This window comes from Panulirus ornatus, chromosome 17 (genome assembly GCF_036320965.1).
Source record: "Panulirus ornatus isolate Po-2019 chromosome 17, ASM3632096v1, whole genome shotgun sequence".
Lineage (NCBI taxonomy): Eukaryota > Metazoa > Arthropoda > Malacostraca > Decapoda > Palinuridae > Panulirus > Panulirus ornatus.
The window spans coordinates 46,435,399-46,455,491 of NC_092240.1; the positions used below are offsets into that span (position 1 = coordinate 46,435,399).

Consider the following 20,093-nt stretch of genomic DNA (forward strand, 5'->3'; position numbering starts at 1 on the left):
GAACATCTACACACTTTTAATCATAAAATGATTAGGTTCGATATGAATATCAAAACTGACTCCCCTTGTTAGTTCATGCCCAGAGGAATTATGGGCCAGTTTTAAGTGTACATTTATGCACCATCAAGTCACACTCATTCCCAGGCATAACAAACAATAAAACCAACAAGCTTGAATGGTTCTTCCAAGATGTTGCAAGAGCTATACGGTGCAGAAATAAACTTGATAAGCCTAAAAAATTTGAAAATGACCTAAATATTACAACAGAATGTAACACAATCAAAAGACAAGAGAAAGTTCTTATCAAAATTGCCAAGAGAGAATACAAAGTGAGTATCACAAAAGACAGAAATAGAGATCCTAAAAGATGTTATTGATATATCATTGATTATTATTTTCATTTATTATGCTTAGTTGCTGCCCCCCGCATTAGCGAGGTAGCGCAAGGAAACAGACGAAAGAATGGCCCAACTCACCCACATACACATGTACAAATATAAACACCCACACCCGCACACATACATACCAATACATTTCAATGTATACATACATACACATACACAGACATATACATATATACACACATCCATATCCATACTTGCTACCTTCATCCATTCCCGTCGCCACCCCTCCGCACATGAAATGGCACCCCCCCCTCTCCCCTGCACACATGCGAGGTAGTGCTAGGAAAAGACAACAAAGGCCACATTCGTTCACACTCTAGCTGTTATGTGTAATGCACCAAAACCACAGCTCCCTTTCCACATCCAGGCCCCACAAAACTTTCCATGGTTTAAACCAGACACTTCACATGCCTTGGTTCAATCCACTGACAGCACATCGACCCCAGTATACCACATCGTATATATATATATATATATATATATATATATATATATATATATATATATATATATATATATATATGTATATATATATATATATATATCTTCTGTGTCCCCTTTTAGAAAGTTAGAATACAAGGAGGGGAGGGTTTCTAGCCCCCCGTTCCCATCCCCTTTAGTCACCTTCTATGACACGCGGGGAATGCGAGGGAAGTATTCTTTCTCCCCTATCCCCAGAGACTGGTTCCCAGTGAATGTCAGTTTGCAAAAGGGGTGCATGATGTCTCCATGGTTGTTTAATTTGTTTATGGATGGGGTTGTTAGGGAGGTGAATGCAAGAGTTTTGGAGAGAGGGGCAAGTGTGCAGTCTGTTGTGGTAGAGAGGGCTTGGGAGGTGAGTCAGTTGTTGTTCACTGATGATACAGTGCTGGTGGAAGATTCGGGTGAGAAACTGCAAAGTTGGTGACTGAGTTTGGTAAAGTGTGTGAAAGAAGAAAACTGAGAGTAAATGTGAATAAGAGCAAGGTTATTAGGTTCAGTAAGGTTGAGGGACAAGTCAACTGGGAGGTAAGTTTGAATGGAGAAAAACTGGAGGAAGTGAAGTGTTTTAGATATCTGGGAGTGGAATTAGCAGGGGATGGAACCATGGAAGCAGGAGTGAGTCACGGGGTGGGGGAGGGAGTGAAGGTTCTGGGAGCGTTGAAAAATGTGTGGAAAGCGAGAACATTATCTCGGAGCAAAAATGGGTATGTTTGAAGGAATAGTGGTTCCATATGTGTGTGTGTAATATATATAATATATATAATAAATAATATATAATTTACCCCTGGATAGGGGAGAAAGAATACTTCCCACGTATTCTCTGCGTTCATAGAAGGTGACTAAAGTGAGGGTCAAGTCAATTGGGAGGTAGTTTGAATGGAGAAAAACTGGAGGAAGTAAAGTGTTTTAGATATCTGGGAGTGGATCTGGCAGCGGATGGAACCATGGAAGCGGAAGTGAATCATAGGGTGGGGGAGGGGCGAAAATCCTGGGAGCCTTGAAGAATGTGTGGAAGTCGAGAACATTATCTCGGAAAGCAAAAATGGGTATGTTTGAAGGAATAGTGGTTCCAACAATGTTGTATGGTTGCGAGGCGTGGGCTATAGATAGAGTTGTGCGGAGGAGGTGGATGTGCTGGAAATGAGATGTTTGAGGACAATGTGTGGTGTGAGGTGGTTTGATCGAAGTAAGTAAGTAAGGGTAAGAGAGATGTGTGGAAATAAAAAGAGGTGGTTGAGAGAGCAGAAGAGGGTGTTTTGAAATGGTTTGGTCACATGGAGAGAATGAGTGAGGAAAGATTGACCAAGAGGATATATGTGTCGGAGGTGGAGGGAACGAGGAGAAGAGGGAGACCAAATTGGAGGTGGAAAGATGGAGTGAAAAAGATTTTGTGTGATCGGGGCCTGAACATGCAGGAGGGTGAAAGGAGGGCAAGGAATAGAGTGAATTGGATCGATGTGGTATACCGGGGTTGACGTGCTGTCAGTGGATTGAATCAGGGCATGTGAAGCGTCTGGGGTAAACCATGGAAAGCTGTGTAGGTATGTATATTTGCGTTTGTGGACGTATGTATTATATGTGTATGGGGGTGGGTTGGGCCATTTTTTTCGTCTGTTTCCTTGCACTACCTCGCAAACGCGGGAGACACGGCAAACAATAATATAATTAACCACATAACCTTACCTTACCTAACCTAAGGATGCGTAGTTACTGACATGATAATAATCCCCCCAAAATTGTGAAACCTGTTTATCACTAGTTTATGAGTTTATGGATATGGCAGTGTTAAGTGACTGCTACAAAGCGAACCAGCACTTCAGTGGTTGTCAAGTTGCACTCCTCTGATCCAGGTAGCTGTCTTTTCTTTGTGCTTCACCCACACGTATACTACTGGCGTTCTGTCCACAAACATATAATCTCTCCTTGTCATACAAGACACTTGACAACACTTAACTCACACAGATCATTCTTCGTAACTGGATTTTCCTGTGGTGAGCACTACGTGCTAGTCCTGCCTTTTGGCAAAATGGTAGGAGCTGTAGACAGAAATAATAGGTAGGAACATTTAGGCAAAAGCATTAGGTTTTAACATTAGGTAGTAGAAGTAGGTAAAAGTATTAGGTAGAAGTAGTGGTAGGAAAATTAGGTAGGAGCCTCTGCAAACACTACACTACAGTTGCCCTCTGCAGTAGCCTGCTAAGGATGAGACACTAAAGGCAAAAAGCAGCACAAGAGTTCACTAGTTATGGAAACTCTATTGCCATGGCCACCCCCTGAGGGAGTTCCAGTTGGAACAGGCAACAGAGATACAGACAGATAGATAGATAGTAATATCAACAATCATTAACAAAAATCATACCTATGGATTTTACAATGATGACGTAGCAACAAATCAAATACACATCAAATATAATGCATGCAGAATTTCCAAAATCTAATACAAAAGCATACTACAGTAACTGGTATCCAAACAATTTTATATGAAATGTTTTGGTCAGCTCTTAATCCTTAAAGAAATTTTTTCATGAATCAGAATCAGAAAAAAACTTGCAAATTAAAGGATTGTAACAAAACATAATCAAAACAGCCTTCATGTATGAATTAATTAAACTGAAACAATCTTTGGCCCAGTCTAACCCATAAAGATAAGTCTTTTGGGCTAAATTAGACAAACATTTTTTGTCTCATTTAAGACCGCAGAGGACTGCATTCAGGGTGAGGAAAATATTCCATTTACAGAATATAAAGTAAACTAACATTGGGATTGAGGCACATTGTGGTCCAGAGTTTCCATATGGATGTGATTTTGTCTCACACACACAACACACACACACAACACACACACACACACACACACACACACACAATACTTTGACTTCCTTAATACTTAATAGCTAACTTCACTTCTTTATGTGCTTTAAATACTAAAGAAGAAATCATTTGAGGCTATGATGCACCATAAACTTAAGTGATTCAAGGAAATCTGGACACATTTTTGGCGGCTGATAGTAACATGACAGAAGCAAATCAATGCAATGAAAACATGGTATACACAGAGCATCTACAATTTTGGTGTAAGCTTTGTGCTGTGCTCATTCTGCCTAAACAAAATATCAAAACCAAAACCACAATGGTTACTGTTAGCACCTCTACATTTATGGGTCTATCATTTACAATTCTGATCACTCACAGTGGGGTGAATCCATGCTTCCACATATCATTTGTTTCTCTATGCACCCAAAACACCTTGCCTTGCAAAACAGCAAAAAATGCAAAGCCTGGACCAAGAAGTGAACTTATTAGATCATCTGGCTAGATGCAAAAGTGCAGCATTAGTGGGATGCTACTATGGAAAAAATGAGTCTACTGGAAGGTATCCACGGAGGATTAAGTATCTAGTCAAGTATCGCACTTAGTGTGCCCAAAAGTGCTGGTGGAGTGAATACCAGGTGAATACCCAGTATAGTGTCTTTTCAGACATAGAAAGAAATGAAGAGAAAGCTTTGTGTTGAATGAGGGTAAAAAAAAAAGTGCCTCTTAACTAAGTGGACCTGTGATATGGGAGAAGGCCAGGCATTTCTAAGATCATTTTCATCAAGCCTCAAAGGATGGAGGCACCAGTTTTACAATAGGATAGTATTAAAATCTTAAAAGACAGTACAACCTCCATAAACTAAAAGGGGAGAAACAGCAAAGAATTACTCACTGCAACTTAAGATTATACAAAAAGGAGGAGGAGGAGGAGGGATAAAGGATGGGGCAGGTCTTCAGTGCTGATGAAATTGGATGGTTCTGGAAAAAGATGCCATCTCACACCTTTCTGCTAAACAGGGAAGATCTGCTCTGAGGTTCAAGGAAGCTTAGGACCATCTCATGTTCAAGATGATGCTTCTGTACAAAACTATGAATCGCTGCACTCTCCATGGAAAATATAAGCATTATCTCTTTGATGGAAAGAGTTTTTCTGACTCCAAAGGAAGTGTGGAAGAGGAATCCTTTAACTCATTCTAGGGGATTTTAATCTTCCAGATATCAAATGTAAAACTACCTCAGGAGCAGAGAGTGAATCTGCTACACTTATCAACTTTGTTAAAGACAATTTTCTCCACCATACCATGACTGAACCACCAAAAGGAGCCAATATACTTGATTTAGTTCTTGCATCCCAGGAGTTCTTAGTAACTAATGCCCATGTTGGAGAACATCTACACACTTTTAATCATAAAATGATTAGGTTCGATATAAATATCAAAACTGACTCCCCTTGTGAGTTCATGCCCAGAGGAATTATGGGCCAGTTTTAAGTGTACATTTATGCACCATCAAGTCACACTCATTCCCATGCATAACAAACAATAAAACCAACAAGCTTGAATGGTTCTTCCAAGATGTTGCAAGAGCTATACGGTACAGAAATAAACTTGATAAGCCTAAAAAATTTGAAAATGACCTAAATATTACAACAGAATGTAACACAATCAAAAGACAAGAGAAAGTTCTTATCAAAATTGCCAAGAGAGAATACAAAGTGAGTATCACAAAAGACAGAAATAGAGATCCTAAAAGATGTTATTGATATATCATTGATTATTACTTTCATTTATTATGCTTAGTTGCTGCCCCCCGCATTAGCGAGGTAGCGCAAGGAAACAGACGAAAGAATGGCCCAACTCACCCACATACACATGTACAAATATAAACACCCACACCCGCACACATACATACCAATACATTTCAATGTATACATACATACACATACACAGACATATACATATATACACACATCCATATCCATACTTGCTACCTTCATCCATTCCCGTCGCCACCCCTCCGCACATGAAATGGCACCCCCCCCTCTCCCCTGCACACATGCGAGGTAGTGCTAGGAAAAGACAACAAAGGCCACATTCGTTCACACTCTAGCTGTTATGTGTAATGCACCAAAACCACGGCTCCCTTTCCACATCCAGGCCCCACAAAACTTTCCATGGTTTAAACCAGACACTTCACATGCCTTGGTTCAATCCACTGACAGCACATCGACCCAGTATACCACATCGTATATATATATATATATATATATATATATATATATATATATATATATATATATATATATATATGTATATATATATATATATATATCTTCTGTGTCCCCTTTTAGAAAGTTAGAATACAAGGAGGGGAGGGTTTCTAGCCCCCCGTTCCCATCCCCTTTAGTCACCTTCTATGACACGCGGGGAATGCGAGGGAAGTATTCTTTCTCCCCTATCCCCAGAGACTGGTTCCCAGTGAATGTCAGTTTGCAAAAGGGGTGCATGATGTCTCCATGGTTGTTTAATTTGTTTATGGATGGGGTTGTTAGGGAGGTGAATGCAAGAGTTTTGGAGAGAGGGGCAAGTATGCAGTCTGTTGTGGAAGAGAGGGCTTGGGAGGTGAGTCAGTTGTTGTTCACTGATAATACAGTGCTGGTGGAAGATTCGGGTGAGAAACTGCAAAGTTGGTGACTGAGTTTGGTAAAGTGTGTGAAAGAAGAAAACTGAGAGTAAATGTGAATAAGAGCAAGGTTATTAGGTTCAGTAAGGTTGAGGGACAAGTCAACTGGGAGGTAAGTTTGAATGGAGAAAAACTGGAGGAAGTGAAGTGTTTTAGATATCTGGGAGTGGAATTAGCAGGGGATGGAACCATGGAAGCAGGAGTGAGTCACGGGGTGGGGGAGGGAGTGAAGGTTCTGGGAGCGTTGAAAAATGTGTGGAAAGCGAGAACATTATCTCGGAGCAAAAATGGGTTTCAGAAGTGGTAGAGGATGTGTGGATCAGGTGTTTGCTTTGAAGAATGTATGTGAGAAATACTTAGAAAAGGAAATGGATTTGTATGTAGCATTTATGGATCTGGAGAAGGCATATGATAGAGTTGATAGAGATGCTCTGTGGAAGGTATTAAGAATATATGGTGTGGGAGGCAAGTTGTTAGAAGCAGTGAAAAGTTTTTATCGAGGATGTAAGGCATAGGGGAGAAAGAATACTTCCCACGTATTCTCTGCGTGTCATAGAAGGTGACTAAAGTGAGGGTCAAGTCAATTGGGAGGTAAGTTTGAATGGAGAAAAACTGGAGGAAGTAAAGTGTTTTAGATATCTGGGAGTGGATCTGGCAGCGGATGGAACCATGGAAGCGGAAGTGAATCATAGGGTGGGGGAGAGGGCGAAAATCCTGGGAGCCTTGAAGAATGTTTGTAAGTCGAGAACATTATCTCGGAAAGCAAAAATGGGTATGTTTGAAGGAATAGTGGTTCCAACAATGTTCTATGGTTGCGAGGCGTGGGCTATGGATAGAGTTGTGCGCAGGAGGGTGGATGTGCTGGAAATGAGATGTTTGAGGACAATATGTGGTGTGAGGTGGTTTGACCAAGTAAGTAATGTAAGGGTAAGAGAGATGTGTGGAAATAAAAAGAGTGTGGTTGAGAGAGCAGAAGAGGGTGTTTTGAAATGGTTTGGTCACATGGAGAGAATGAGTGAGGAAAGATTGACCAAGAGGATATATGTGTCGGAGGTGGAGGGAACGAGAAGTGGGAGACCAAATTGGAGGTGGAAAGATGGAGTGAAAAAGATTTTGAGTGATCGAGGCCTGAACATGCAGGAGGGTGAAAGGCGGGCAAGGAATAGAGTGAATTGGATGGATGTGGTATACCGGGGTTGACATGCTGTCAATGGATTGAATCAGGGCATGTGAAGCATCTGGGGTAAACCATGGAAAGTTCTGTGGGGCCTGGATGTGGAAAGGGAGCTGAGTTTTCGGGCATTATTACATGACAGCTAGAGACTGAGTGTGAACGAATGGGGCCTTTGTTGTCTTTTCCTAGCACTACCTCGCACACATGAGGGGGGAGAGGGATGTTATTTCATGTGTGGTGAGGTAGCGATGGGAATAAATAAAGGCAGACAGTATGAATTATGTACATGTGTATATATGTATATGTCTGTGTGTGTATATACATGTGTACATTGAGATGTATAGGTATGTATATTTGCGTGTGTGGACGTGTATGTACATACATGTGTATGGGGGTGGGTTGGGCCATTTCTTTCGTCTGTTTCCTTACGCTACCTCGCAAACGCGGGAGACAGCGACAAAGCAAAATAATAATAATAATAATATATATATATATATATATATATGTGTGTGTGTGTGTGTGTGTGTGTACATTAAAATGTATATGTATGTACATGTGAGTGTGTGGGTGTTTATGTATAATACATGTGTATGTGGGTGGGTTGGGCCATTCTTCATCTGTTCTTTTGCGCTAACTCACTAATGAGGGAAACAGCAATTGAGTATAAACATTTATTTTATATTCATTTTGCTTTGTCGCTGTCTCCCGCGTTAGCAAGGTAGCGCAAGGAAACAGACGAAAGAATTGCCCAACCCACCCACATACACATGTATATACATACACGTCCACAAACACAAATAAACATACGTATAAATCTCAACGTATACATTATTTTCTTGAACAGTAATTCCAAAGGTGGTTACAAATTTTTTTCATACTTGTCTACCGTTTCCTGTGTTAGAGGTAATGCCAGAAACGAACTAAGAAAGGCTGCATTTGCTTTAACATTTATTCTTTAGCTGCCAAGTACAATGCACCCAAACCACAGCCCCCTATCTACAACCAGGCCCCTACAGACCTTTCCATGGTTTACCCTGGCTCCTTCACATGAACTGGCTCAGTCTACTGACAGCACTTCATCCCATGCATAACCACTTAATTCCAATTCACTCTACCTCTGGCATGTTCAGGCCCCAATCACTCAAAGTGATTTTAATTCTATCCTTCCATCTCCAATTTGATTCCCCCTCCACTTCTCCTTGTCCCCTCCACTTCTGACACATATTCTCTGTGGAAACCTCTCCTCACTCATTCTCACCACATATCCTAACTATTTCAACACACCCTCTTCAGTTCTCTCTCACATACTCTTCTTATTACCTCACTTCTCTCTTACCATTTTATTACTTATTCAATCAAACCAACTCACATCCCATACTGTCCCTAAGCATTTCATTTCCAACACATCTACCCTCCTCCACACATCCTCATCTATAATCAATGCCTCGCATCCATACAACACCACTGGTATTACTACACTTCAAAAATACCAATTTTTCCCCACCCAGATATCAATCTCTCTTTTCACACGTTTCTCAATGTTCTATATAAGAATTATTTCATAAATATATTTATGAGAATGCTAAAGAAAATTAATTTTTATGCACATACTTCACCATGTAGCAGGCAACAATGATGTTGATATATTATGACTGAAAATTCAAAAAGTACAGGTAAATCATGACCCATATTTGAAGATGAGTAAGGTCTATACAGGTTCTCTCAATTTGTAGAAGTGTCTCACCTACTTTTACAGTAAACCCACAGTCTCTCTAATCTTCACAGCCTTCCACATTACCAACTTAGTCATAAGATGGAAAAAAAAAAAATTGCATCACACTCCCAACATTTTTCTAGTCTCCAAACAATATGCAGCCACTGCAAACAAAAGTCTACTGGATTACATTCCAAAACTGTACTTGTGGTGATGCAAAACTTCAAATTGCCAAAAGCTTTCTCTAACTTCCCCTTGGAACCAATTACCTTATTTTTGACGTTATTTCAGTGGCACGTCATTGTTATGGTCTACTTCCGTCCATTTGCTACAGGTGTGTGAGTTCAAGAGGACACTGTTCAGATCATTCTCATCTGAAAGTTCAAGAACATATAGTATTCTTTTATCAAAAGTTTTCATCTGAAAATTCAAGAACATGAGTATTCTTTGAGTTATGAGCTCTTATGTTCAAAACCGATAAAAAATCAAAAAGAATAATTTCATACACTCTCAGATGAAAATGCTTCAAAAAAATTACTTTTGAACATCTGTTTGTTTATATTATTCATCATGTAAAGGATAGCTAACAATAACACTAATATATTTCTACATTAATATATATAAAAATAAGGATAGATGCTTAAGGTTTTCATAGGTTCTCTTCAGTTTTAGCTATGTTTTGTATAACTGTACTATACATTAGCATCATGACCTTATCAACCATTGCATCCAACAGAAATTCTTAGAGAATGGTAGAATTTATTGTAAGAGGATAAATTGAGACTGGAAAAACATGACTTTGTTCATTTGATTCCTTTGACAATATGTTTACACTAACAAGTGCCATGAAGAACAGGAAAAGAAGGGGTCAATTTACATAAAACATAATGAAACACTTCTAGAAATCAACAGAACCTATGAAAGTCTCAGCTATTTGTTCTTAACAGCCAAGATCTACCTTAATTTTCACAGCTACTCATGAAATGCACAAAGACAATGTCATCCATGGACTGCTACCACATGGTCCAAAAGGTTCACTAAATGAGTCTACATCAAAATCCTAGGCACTGCATTTGTTCATGAGCTACATATGAACACAATGTGAAGCAACTGCATATAATCAGTAAACCCCAAGATGAATCTAGCTGCATTTGTACGTTCTATAGTATTGAAACCCTGGATGTATGCGTACAATTTACCTTTTCCTGCCCTCTTTTCAATTTGAGAATGTGCACTTGATCAGTATGTAGGGGAGCCTTATGTCACAACCAAGTGTAAATAGCACAAGGGAAAAATGCTAGAGTTCCACTTACTCACACAGCAAATTGTTGTACCCCATGGGGACCCTAGCCATTCTTGTAAAGAACTGCCTTTTCCTGCCATCATTTAGAGTGAAATGTGCCCTTTATCAATATGTAAAGATGCCTTATGTCACAAGCAATTAAAATTGGCACCAGGAAAGAATCCTAGATCTCATTACCCACATAATCATTCTAGGACAACTGTCCCCAGGACAACTGCCCACAACAATTGCTTCCATAGGAAAATTGTCCCATAGACATCTGCCTTCTGAAGCCATATCTTCTTATATTAATTAAAACTGGCTGAAAAAGAAAAAATAACACATATTTCTATTATCTTTATAGAAAAATGAATCATGCTAAATTATTAAAGTAGAAGATATCATAGGTTTCATGTTAAATTTCATTTGTGGAAAAAAAATGGTGAACCATGCAGAGTTATGAAATGCACATATAGACCATAAATTACCTTTACCCCAAAGTGTAATGGATTTCCAACTAAAAACAACCTCTCCTATTGCCTCAATAAGGTTGGTAAGTTTGACTGCAACATCATTGCATTATGGAGAGCGACAAGAACAAGTGTCAGTAGTGGTTCTACATATTCCCATATACAGAAAGCAGAAGTATCAACATCAAGCTAGATGCAACAGCTTCGTTTGGAATTTTTTTGGTAGTTTGTTATAATGTTCAATACAAAAGGGGTAAAAGAAATTTGTAGTCTGACTGTACATGCAACATGCCATAAGGCACACACATTTGTTCCCGACACTAAAACTGTGAGTTATGAGCTATTTCTCTCAAGAAGTAAAAAAAAAAAAAAAAAAAAAAATCAAAATCTTCAAAGTTTATTATCCTGGCAGGTGAATCTTGATACTTCTGCTGTGACGGTATTGAGTCTCCAGCAATCACCTGATTCATAACGACACTGCAAAGTGCCTGCTCTCTCCTCAGAAACTCATGTTTGGATCACAGAAATAACATGGGCTTGTATGTGGTTATACCAGCCTGCTTATTGTTGCTCATTCATGGGAGATCTTTTATGATGTGATCATATGTACTCCACATACTTACAAGGAACAATGGAGCATGCTTCCTCAATCCAAGTTGTTTGCCCATGTATGTATCCTCGAAGTAGTCAAGAATGGGGTTAGCTTAGGGAAAATATTTTCTTGTACCATTTCAAAGATACCAACATCTACATCTTCTACAGTGAAAGCCAGCTCTGGCTGCATCAGCATCTTTATTGAGGAGTCAGGGTCAACTTGATATCTTTCATGCAATACAGGGTTCAGCATGGAACTGACGGTGAGCATCTGTGAGACAGGGATCAGTGGATTGTTGCTTGATAAGAGTAGCACATAAACTCAGGGGATAACTCTCTTTGATGTCTGGGCATGGATAGTAAACAGCTGGTATACAACTTTCAATGTACCATCGGCAAACCAGTCAGTTGAACTTTCCTTTGAGCTCATGTTCCTTGTAAAAAATACCAGTACACAACAAATACCTGGACCACTGTCTAAAAGCAGAAAATCTTTACTATCGGCAGCTGTCTTAAACTTCTCCAAAATCACCATGTCAGCAGGGTTACGTGGAATGGATAGAAGGCTTATCAGCAGCATTGTATAGCACATTTAATAAGTCTGATTGCTGGTAGTTGTGCTATGGCACTTTCAGTCATAATTTTCACTGTATGGGTCACGATTTATTGTGAACCCTCTTGAGTCACTGTCTCCTTTCTCTTTATTTCTTGCCAGACTCTAAAGACTTCTGAGCACTGTGCATCAGCAGCATGTACATGCTCACTTTCACATCCAACTGTCTTCGGCAAAGACCCTTACCTTGGCTTTATATTAAAAATGCCTATGTTTCTCTCACTCATTCTATGTTACATCTTGTGCCAGGTTTTTCTGCTTCAAATATATGTAGCCTCCATATATATGAGCTTCCTTTTCCTACATTCACTGTTGACAAAACTCCATGGTTAGCAATGGGAGCAACACTGACAGTAATAGTTTATACATGGCAAGAACAATGAACTATGCTAAGGTGAAGTTCATGGTCATATCCCATCATTCACTTTACTTTTGCAGCTATCAGTAGAAACAGATCAAGTTCGATCAATTATGACCACATCTTTAGGTATATCCTCCCAGGAATGGCCAAAAAATTTTGGAAACAATTGCCCTGCCTTCCCAAGCATAATACATGGAATATTAACATTTTTACACCAAGACTAGAGGTGTTAATGTAATGAACTGATATCATATGTTTTGTCAGTAAAGCCGTTTATCAAAGCAATACCAAAAACCTGGATAAATTCTTAGGAAAAGCACCTATTAGCTAGGTTAGCTAACAGGTTAAACTATTTTCAGCAAACATCATCCACAAAAGGCAAGTGGTGGGGAAAACATGAGACACACTACACATAAATGTGGCTAGCAAGACTGATGTCGATATCAACGATTCACATTGAATTAATCAATACGATATCTAGAATAATTTTTGTGGTGGTATGTGTACACTACAAACAATGTGCAGAATCTTTGTTCTGATAACCTCATCATGGACCCATAGGTAACCAGTTGTCTGCTCTACCTATGTACTCTCCTTCCTACTTCTTCAATATCTAACTTAAAAGTTCGTTTCAAATCAACAGTAATAGGCATATCAAGACAAAAATGTAACATGAAACATACGCTAAATACATCTGGTAGGCAGCAACCAATCAAGGAAGTATATCACTGGTACTGGGCGGGTTAGTGACACCTGAACAGTGAGCTAGCACCTCAATGGTTGTCAAGATGCATTCCTCTGACCCAGGTAGGTGCCTTTTCTTTCTGCCTCACCTACATGTGGACTTCTGACATTCTCTCCACAAATAAATAATCTCGCCTATTTAGACATAACACTTGACAACACTTATCTCACACAGCTCATTCTTCATAACTTTAAATTTTCCTGTGGCGTGTTTTGCCCTATCCCTGCCTTTTGGCTAATTAGGAGAAGCAATAAACAAACAAAAAAAAAAGTTAAAAAAACATAAGGCAGGAGTATTAGGTAGAAACATTCAGCAGAAATAGTAGGAAGAAGCATTGGGTAGAAGTAGTAGGTTGGGGCATTAGGTAGACACAATAGGTAGTAGTAGTCGGTCAGAACATTAGGTAAGAGCCTAAGAGCCTCTGAAAACACTGTGCCAGAGATGCCCTTTGCCAGTGGCCTGTTAAGGGTGAGGCACTACACGCTAGGAGGTGGTACTGAGGTTCACCAGTTAAGGAAACTCTTTTACTGCAGCTATCCCCTTGACAGAGTTCCTGCACGAAACAGGTGTATGAGATACATATAGTTATATCTTCTCCACATTAACCAGTTTTACATGACTAAACCCTTCATAAAAATACATGAAATACAGGTTCTTTTCTCTTTTTACACTCCCATAGTGTTGCAGTTAGCGTTCCTGACCGTAAGGCATTCATGGGTCCCCCAGGGTCGAACACATGGGTTCAAATCCTGGTTATAGCAGTCGGTCCATAGTTCATCCACCCCTAGGGATTGGTCGATAAAATGGGTACCTGGTTCAGGCTAGGATATATATATATATATATATATATATATATATATATATATATATATATATATATATATATATATATATATATATCTATTCTATTTATTTATTTATTTTGCTTTGTCGCTGTCTCCCACGTTTGCAAGGTAGCGCAAGGAAACAGATGAAAGAAATGGCCCAACCCACCCATATACACATGTATATACATAGACGTCCACATACGCAAATATACATACCTATACATCTCAATGTACACATATATATACACACACAGACATATACATATATACACATGTACATAATTCATACTGTCTGCCTTTATCTATTCCCATCGCCACCTCGCCACACATGGAATAACATCCCCCCCCTCTCATGTGTGCGAGGTAGTGCTAGGAAAAGACAACAAGGGCCCCATTCATTCACACTCAGTCTCTAGCTGTCATGTAATAATGCACGAAACCACAGCTCCCTTTCCACATCCAGGCCCCACACAACTTTCCATGGTCTACCCCAGACGATTCACATGCCTGATTCAATCCATTGACAGCATGTCGACCCCGGTATACCACATCGTTTCTATTCACACTATTCCTTGCATGCCTTTCACCCTCCTGCATACTGAGGCCCCGATCACTCGAAATCTTTTTCACTCCATCTTTCCACCTCCAATTGGTCTCCCACTTCTCCTCATTCCCTCCACCTCTGACATATACATCCTCTTGGTCAATCTTTCCTCACTCATTCTCTCCATGTGATCAAATCATTTCAACACACCCTCTTCTGCTCTCTCAACCACACTCTTTTTATTTCCACACATCTCTCTTACCCTATTATCACTTACTCGATCAAACCACCTCACACCACATATTGTCCTCAAACATCTCATTTCCAGCACATCCACCCTCCTGCGCACAACTCTATCCATAGCCCACGCCTCGCAACCATACATCATTGTTGGGACCACTATTCCTTCAAACATACCCATTTTTGCTTTCCAAGATAACATTCTCGACTTCCACACATTCTTCAACGCTCCCAGAACTTTCGCCCCCTCCCCCACACTATGATTCACTTCCGCTTCCATGGTTCCATCCGCTGCCAGATCCACTCCCAGATATCTAAAACACTTCACTTCCTCCAGTTTTTTTCCATTCAAACTTACCTCCCAATTGACTTCTCCCTCAACCCTACTGTACCTAATAACCTTGCTCTTATTCACATTTACTCTCAGCTTTCTTCTTTCACACACTTTACCAAACTCAGTCACCAGCTTCTGCAGTTTCTCACACGAATCAGTCATGAGCACTGTATCATCAGCAAACAACATCTGACTCACTTCCCAAGCTCTCTCATCCCCAACAGACTGCATACTTGCCCCTCTTTCCAAAACTTTTGCATTCCCCTCTCTAACAACTCCATCCATAAACAAATTAAACTACCATGGAGACATCACACACCCCTGCCGCAAACCAACATTCACTGAGAACCAATCACTTTCCTCTCTTCATACACGTACACCTGCCTTACATCCTCGATAAAAACTTTTCACAGCTTCTAACACCTTGCCTCCCACACCATATATTCTTAATACCTTCCACAGAGCATCTCTATCAACTTTGTCATATGCCTTCTCCAGATCCATAAATGCTACATACAAATCCATTTGCTTTTCTAAGTATTTCTCACATACAATCTTCAAAGAAAACACCTGATCCACACATTCTCTACCACTTCTGAAACCACACTGCTCTTCCCCAATCTGATGCTCTGTACATGCCTTCACCCTCGCAATCAATACCCTCCCATATAATTTCCCAGGCATTCTCAACAAACTTATACCTCTGTAATTTGAGCACTCACTTTCATCCCCTTTGCCTTTGTACAATGGCACTATACAAGCATTCCACCAATCATCAGGCATCTCACCATGAGTCATACATACATTAAATAATCTTACCAACCAGTCAACAATAGTCACCTCATTTTATAATAAATTCCACTGCAATACCATCCAAACCCGCTGCCTTGCCGGCTTTCATCTTCCGCAAAGCTTTTACTACCTCTTCTCTGCTTACTAAATCGTTCTCCCTAACCCTCTCACTTTGCACACCACCTCGACCAAAACACCCTGTATCTGCCACTCTATCATCAAACACATTCAACAAACCTTCAAAATACTCACTCCATCTCCTTCTCACATCACCACTACTTGTTATCACCTTCCCATTAGCCCCCGTCACTGATGTTCCCATTTGTTCCCTTGTCTTACGCACTTTATTTGCCTCCTTCCAAAACATCTTTTTATTCTCCCTAAAATTTAATGATACTCTCTCACCCCAACCCTCATTTGCCCTCTTTTTCACCTCTTGCACCTTTCTCTTGACTTCCTGCCTCTTTCTTTTATACATTTCCCACTCATTTGCATTATTTCCTTGCAAAAATCGTCCAAATGCCTCTCTTCTCTTTCACTAATAATCTTACTTCATCCCACCACTCACTACCCTTTCTAATCTGCCCACGTCCCACGCTTCTCATGCCATCTATCACACACAGCCTTGATGGAACCCAACAGTCTGTTGCTGTTCAAATTCCTTCGTAATAAAACTGATCATCTACATGTAATCATAATACAGTATAGGAAAACCTGATGTAGAAATAAAACACACAAGCTCACAGCTTTTGACCGTATTTCAAGGATACTGGGTCAAGGTAAACCACAAAATACATATAAAAGTAGAACTCACCTCGGTAAAACTGCCATAACGGTAATACACATGAAGGTCAGAATCATTTGAAAGATATCTAAAACCATTGGAATAATAATATAGAATAATTTCAACCAAACTAAATCTAACAAAATTTGCTGGATGTCCGAAACAGTAATAAGACTGTCCCATTCATAATATCATTTTTGACATCCACCTGCTCAGGAGAGAAAAGATTAAAACAGTTCAAAAGGCATCAAAACTATAGACAAAATATGAAATTCAACTAAACCTACCCTTATTTATTATCCATTATACTTAATCGCTGTTTCCCGTGTCAACAAGGTGGCACCATGAAACAGACAAAGAATGGCCCATCCACTCACATACACACACACACACATATACACATATATATATATATATATATATATATATATATATATATATATATACATATATATATTAAACCAAACCTATTATAACAAAATCTGCGGGATGTACGAGATGGCAATCAAACCCTCACGCCACTGAAGAATCATGGAACTGTTGACCTGAGGAACATGGAATGGTTGACTAAAAAGTCTAACTGTTGACCTGAGGAACATAGAATGGTTGACCTATAAGGATAATATAGGGTGTTTATAACATATCCCTCAACCTCGTTAAGGACTTCAGGTCCTTAAGTCAACGACTACATGTTCTTTTCGTCATTTATGTCATTTGCATGTAGCAGGTCCTAATCTTATAAATATTATACGGTTCACCTCGACTGTAAGTCATTTAAAAATGGAGTGAGATATATGTGAAAGCTTGCTGCTTCTGGCTTTTAACATGTCCCGGTTTACTTATACCTGTTTCACGTGGATACAGGGACTGCTCGAACAAAAATCACATGCCTCTAATAATGCTATTAAAAAAAAAGCCAGATAAATGCTATCCAATCTGGTAAATTAGACAACTTAAGCATATTCTAACAATCATAATAATCACTGGCCTTCAGTAGGGAAGACAAGGCCTTAGTCCTCTGCTCCACCTCCGTCCTTACAATACCATATAATCAACCAATTTAATTTCGTTCAAAGGATCTACTTCATCCACTTACGACCAAAACCTGTGCCACATTAAACAAACTCCAAATACTTACAAAAATGGACCAATAACTCACAATGATGTAGCCTGACCGCTGGGGCCAAGTTTGTCAACAAGCATCATAAGGTGAAAGATCTCAGAATCGGTTTAGGAAGTCAAACTAGATTTTCGAATCCTCTATTGACGATGTTCTTTTTATATCACGACCATAACTATAAGAAGTGGGGAAAATATTTGATGTGTAAAATTCTTCTATGTAAAATATGTATATACAATTATTTGTTTTTTATGATCAGATTACTTGATAGTCAAATTGTTTAAACAAAGACGAAACTATGAATTATCTTTGGTCAGTCCACAAACCTTGCCGCAGACTTAAGTCAGTTTCACTTTAAACGTATCCTAAGCTATTTAAGGTACCATTAATATTTTAGGTATCATTAATATTAGATTTACTGAAGGAGAATTTTAGGTACTATTAATATTAGGTTTACTAAAGGATAATTTCTTTGATTTATGTCGGCATAAATGAAGGGAAACTTGTAGGCGTTTAACTGTTTAATTGTCCGATACCCTTCATCATGGTAGAACAAAATCATGTATCTTTTTTAAAGAATAATGTAGAGAGAGTTAGAAAACGACGTTTGTTCTAGTTTATTATGGCGGCAGGAATAATCTCTACTGATCCATAAGGGGTTGAATTAGTTTCAGAAAGGCGAAGGAAGCCTGAGATGTGAAATTATGTAGACAGCCATTACCCCTTGATGACCAAGCAGGCACCACAATACACTTGACCTTGAAACTGTAACTAAAACACTGATCAATACAGTGAAAGAGGCCAAATAGCCACTAACAGGAGTAGAATATTCGATTACAGAATTGGAAGAGAGAGGTAAACTGAGGAGGACTTGTATGTACAAACCAGCAAACGTAATGGCTTCCGGGGAGGAAGCTTAGACAAAGGTGCAAGTACAGACAATGTACGGACGGATATGTACACATCACCAACCCCAAAAGCGAGAAGGGGAAAGTGTCAATATCTAGAAACATTAACCTAATCTTATGACAGACAGAGCATGTTGCAACCCTCCTCACCAATCAATGGTGGGTCGATCTTGAAAACGAAAGGTCATGTCTCTATCACAAGACGCAGAAGGTCGCAGCTGTAAGGTCTATTATAGTCTACCAATGTTAACAATGGACATGGTAGACCTTACTGAAGGTATGAGTCTCCACCAAAACTATTTGATGACCTGAGGGAAAGCCTGTGTTTCTTACACAATGAAATTCTTAGCGCTGCTCTCATTACAGTTTTATGATGGGTTGATATGACCAAGGGAATGGTGGACCATCACGTATGTGTCAACACTGTCGTTGATCTTCCTCAAATTATCATATCATTGTCAACTGCTGATTCCCACAGTTTGTTGCTCGGGTCTTGCTCTTCACTGGAGGAGAGTGAGAGCCAAGTAGAACCCTGGTCGATTTGAAATGCATATTCTTTGAAGCTTTCAGCGACAAGCAGAGAGACGGCCATGTTTTCTACATAAGTGAAGACGTTTTCAAACCATATGTTGCGCGCCATGTTTCACATCTTGGTATGATGATGCTAAGGTGACATTGTAAAGACAGATTTAGCGGATCCTAAAGGTCAGGGGAGAGTCGTGGATGAAGATGGCTGGCTGGCTGTTTAAAGCACAGGGTGTGTAAGAAATATAATGACACTGAACAGTGTGAAGCAGCAAGTAAAAAAGGAAAAAAAAAAGTAATCAAATGTTAGGTTTCATAGCCATGAACATAGATTATAAGACACAAGAAACAATTCTCACACTTTATGATTCTTTCAATACCACACCTTGAATATGCAGTCCAATTTTGGTTCCCAAGATATATAAGAATTAGGAAAAATTAGAGTAAGTACAAAGACGTGCGACCAAACTGATCCCATCCCTTTGCATACAAAGAGAGAAGTTAAAACGATTGGATCTCTTCTCCCTTAAAAAGAAACGTAGACTTGGAACCGACTCATTCCAAGTGTTCAAAATTCTGAACAAGTTCAACAACGTAAGTCACAAACACCTTTCCAAAATTTGGGAAAATACGGTTACCAGGACAAATGGAATAAAACTCAAAGCTAAAAGATGTGCTACGGG

General features: G+C 39.4%; 1 protein-coding gene across 2 annotated transcripts in view; it reads right to left on the reverse strand.

The window, feature by feature from the left end:
* Positions 1-18,070, reverse strand: part of l(3)73Ah (lethal (3) 73Ah) — a 54,365-nt gene extending 36,295 nt beyond the window's left edge. Inside the window, exons 1-2 of one of the 2 annotated variants that reach the window (XM_071672275.1) lie at positions 18,017-18,070; positions 9,541-9,645 (exon numbers count right to left, since the gene is read on the reverse strand). The gene's annotated coding sequence lies outside the window, so the exon portion shown is untranslated. Of the gene's footprint in view, positions 1-9,540; positions 9,646-17,995 lie in introns of both variants that reach the window. The other variant, XM_071672276.1, reaches the window with a different exon arrangement.
* Between the last annotated feature and the right edge of the window lie 2,023 nt (positions 18,071-20,093).